Here is a 4,475-nt window from a genome sequence, read left to right as displayed (position 1 = left end):
TGCGTTCGCATTTCTACATTGTTTTCACGTATTTGGTTTGATTTTGCGAACGCGGTTTACTACCGTGGCCGCGCAAGCAATTCACTGACTCTGTTCCACCTGTTTACCAAGTAACGTTAACTTCGACATTTCATATAATAGACAACCTTTACCATGCTATTTGCATGACGTGCATTTGATATTTTTTTCGTTTTAGGCTTTGTAATCTGATGGCCATTGTTAATGTAAGTGCTTTTAAGTAGTGTTACAGTTATAGTCTATGTTGTAAAAAAAAAAAAAATGCTGTCAAATTCTGTCAGTTCTGTGATCGTGCTTTTGAATCGTTGTCAGAATTTTGCTAGCACATGAAAATCCATGTTCCTAATGCTGTTTTCAAATGTAGTAGGCCTGTTCCTGATTGCCATCCCATGGTCCTACAACTACTCCCTAATTCAAAGAAGTTAGACGGTGTTATCCTTCAAGCAGATAAGTAGAGATTATTCAGCAAATCTCATTAATTTGTAATATGTTTTATGTTTTGGGTTCTGTTGATCAAGGTTGTGCTGTCCTTTTTAAAAATTGTTTCAGAAATTTGCATCGCTGATGTCCAGCAATCTACATTTGCCAGAAAGTCCACGACTTATTTCCTGGTATGTAAACATTAAAGGGGTAGATGAAACCTAAAATGAAAAGCCATCATTTACTCACCCTACTGCAAAATATGTTTTTCTTAATTAGTGTTTTTATTTTGTTTCCAGTCCAGATATCTACAATTCTTACATGAAGAAGCATTTATTAGACACGTAAAAATTGTCTTGTTAAGTCAAAATTAAGTCAAAATTAAGTGAGTTTATGCTTAAAACAAACAAAATTATATGCCAGTGCATTTTAGCATTCTAACCAATTTTAATTTTTAGTTGAAAAATTTAATTCATAGAACTATGAATAGACAACTACATCGAACCACAGTGGAACCCACAGTAGTTATTTTAATTATTAATATTATTTATTTATTCTTTTTTTTTATTTTCTTTTTTATTCCATTACAGGTCAATCTCTAAGCAACCAGTGCTGGATATTAAGTTTGGAAGGTCAAGGTGTGTGTGAAGGATCACAGCCTCTTCATCACTGGCCTAGCAGCGCTGTTTGCCTCCTCCTATAACTTCAGCTTGCAGTACCAGGAAGAGGCAGCACCTTGAGTTTGGTCAGAGGTTAGTCATTGGCATATTTGCCATTCATACATATATATTAGACTGAATTGTGTCACTAACCTTGACTTGACAGTATTTATTATGTTGACTACTGGTATGAACAATATGGCCCTGGTTTCCATACAGGGCTTAGCTTAAGCCAGGTCTAGGCCTTAATAAAATTAGGGTATTTAAGCAGCTTTTATAATAATGTATCATTAAAAAAAAAAAAAACATTACTGGTGTGCATCTTGAGATAAAACAGTGGCAGTCATATATTTTAAGATATATCGGTGCAAGTTGTTTTCAGTTGAAGGATTAGTGAAAATTCTGTCATTAATTACTCGCCCTCATGTCGTTCCAAACCTGTAAGACCTTCGTTCATCTTCAGAACACAAATTAAGATATTTTTGATGAAATCTGAGAGGTTTCTGAACCACCCATAGACAGCAACGTCTTTGCAACTTTTAAGGCCCAGAAAGCTAGTAAAAACATTGTTTAAATAATCCATGTAACTAGTGCAACCTTAAAGGAGAACTCCGGTCAATTTTAACATTGAGCTAATTTTTTTGTAAATTTGGAGTGCTGTCAATACAGAGAACAACGACAAAAATCGGTGTTGCCTACACCGTGTTATCCTCTTTTTAAAATTTGCACCCTGTTGACTTCAATTTTTAAACCTGCTTTTAGCCTCTTAACATCCTTGATGTGTCATACAAGTGCCCAGCCATGTGAGTGATTCCTTTAGAGTGAACACGAGTGAATCTGACTGCAGTAGATGTGAAAGATATCTTGTTGAAACATCTACAAATGTCCGTATATAGGTGAAAATGCCCCTTGAAATCAATTTAAGGTGGCAAATATATTACCCCTTAATAAAAAATGTTAATTTCTGTCACTGCTGTAAACTGACCACTGCATAGAATATGAATATCTTTGTCAGTCAGCTGTCAACAGGCCTAAACAAGCCATGGCACCAAGCACAGAAACACAATCCGTAAAATGTTATCTAATTATTATCAAGAAAACTTTGAAAATATCGATCGAGACATATTTTGTCAATATTGCTCACCCCTAATGCATGGTATTAATTTTGATTTCTTCGGGTCTTAAAAAGGTCTTAAAAAGCCTTAAATTTGACTTTAAAAAATGTGCAGAAACCCTGCTTCATAATATTTAGGTTGAACCACTGTAGCTATATATTTACCAATGTTTTTACCACTTTTCTGGGCTTTGACAGTTGCAATGATATTGATATCAATGGAAGGACAAAACTATCAGATTTCATCAAAAATATCTTCATTTGTGTCCCGAAGATGAACAAAAGTCTTGAGGGTGAGTAATAATGACAGAATTAAAATTTTTGGGTGCAAACATGCATTTAGTCTGGTAAATCATGTTGTCATATATGCAATAAACTTGCAAGGCTTGCAATTAAGTTAAATTATTTCTGTCACAAAGGTTTGGGCTGGATTCTGGCAGTGTGTGCTCTATATAAACGGAGAGTCTAAAGACTGCCTTTCCACTGATACTCTGATGGCACCGGATGAGGGCATGATATTGTTAATGAGCTGGGTGATGAGTAGACAAAAGTTGTAGAATAAAACTTTAAATCTGGCAACCCCACTTCCAAAAATTTAGTTAGTTGACAGTGTGCATGTAAACAGACACATTGAGTTGATGTATTTTACCAGGGCAGAAAAAATATCAGTTATTGATCACAACATCCAACATTGCATTTTTTTTTTCACAACATCCAACATTGCATTTATTTTATTTTTTTCATGTTGTTCAGTTTTAGACCGCTTTGTGCTGTCTCTCTTTGTCAAAATATATACACTCAGTTAATAATATTTAATTGTTGTTTTTTTCTGCCTTTTAGACGCTTTCTTGACATCAATCCTGAACGTGGATCAAAAACAAAGAAAGGACAAGTAACTTCAAAGAAAACTGGCCAAGTTGTGCAAAACAAGAACACCACTGTAAGCCTACAGGTGTCCTCACTTCTGCGAAACCTTGCAGACTTTGAATGGGATTTCGTTTGCACTTTTATGGACTATGGTCGTTATAAAGCTTGGAAGAGCCAGGACATTTTTTAATAGAACTCTGATTGTATTCGTCTGAAAGAATAATGTCATATACACCTAGGATGACTTGAGGGTGAGTAAATCATGTGCTAATTTAAATTTTTGGGTGAACTATTCCTTTAATTAAGTGCTAACTGTTACCTGTTTAAGTGTTAAAATTGCATTTTATGTTTAAAAAGTAATTCAGCCAATATGTTCACAGAAGGCAATTTAACTAAATAAATGTTGTAAAACCCAGAAAATGTTTTCTTTTTCCTAGTGTGACTACTCTTATGAAACCTTAAAGTATAATATTTTAATTATGTAATAATAAAAGCAGTATTCCCTGTAAAAATACAATTTATTGCTGTCGACAAGTTTAATGTAAAATGTGGTATATGCTGTATTTGGTAATTACAGTGGAGTACTGTAAATGCTGTTTACTGTAGTAGTGTTGTAAAAATACAGTATGTGGATAGCAACCCAGCTGCCAGTATTTAACTGTAAATTTACAGTGAAAAGTTTTACAGTGTACATGCATGTGATACTGATGCATTTTTAAAGCTGTGGCATATGGTTATGGTACTTTGTGGATGTATTTGTCAAAAATGACAAAGAAAACACTGCATTATTGTATTAAAATACTATATTTGGTATTCACACAATAGACAATCTCCAACTATAGGCATTTAATTTCAAGGCATTCAGATATAAGGTTTGTATCCCTAATACATGTGAAAGTATGTACTATAGAAATAAGTACATATATGCATACAAATATATGCGTCATATATGCGTGTATACATATATGCGTCATATATGCGTGTATACATATATGCGTCATATATGCGTGTATACATATATGCGCCATATATGCGTGTATACATATATGCGCCATATATGCGTGTATACATATATGCGTCATATATGCGTGTATACATATATGCGTCTTACATATATTTCACATTTATGTGCATATACGGGAAAATATATGGCACTTACATGAAAACGGCCATTTTTGATATATTTTGAAATATATGTTTCATATATGTATATGTGTTTTACATATATGAATTTTGCATATATTCTCATATATGCAGCAGACATACATGGGCACTAACATTATATATGTAATTTACATATATTGACATATATTACATTTCTGTATGGGGAAAAGGAGCCGGCTGAAATCAAGGTAGAAGCTGTTGGTGGTGATGCTGTTGTGGTAAGTGTTGCACTA

The 4,475-nt window shown here is 33.8% G+C and overlaps 1 long non-coding RNA gene across 1 annotated transcript; it reads left to right on the top strand.

Annotated features, from left to right (window-relative positions):
* The first annotated feature begins 460 nt into the window (after positions 1-460).
* On the top strand, positions 461-3,322 carry LOC307163369. Its single transcript, XR_013822060.1, has 3 exons — positions 461-629; positions 2,410-2,504; positions 3,052-3,322. It is a non-coding gene; the product is annotated as an uncharacterized lncRNA (long non-coding RNA).
* The last annotated feature ends 1,153 nt before the right edge of the window (positions 3,323-4,475 follow it).

This window comes from Squalius cephalus, assembly GCF_949319135.1.
Source record: "Squalius cephalus genome assembly, chromosome: 8".
Taxonomy (NCBI): Eukaryota; Metazoa; Chordata; class Actinopteri; order Cypriniformes; family Leuciscidae; genus Squalius; species Squalius cephalus.
This window is presented reverse-complemented; position numbering and strand designations above follow the sequence as displayed.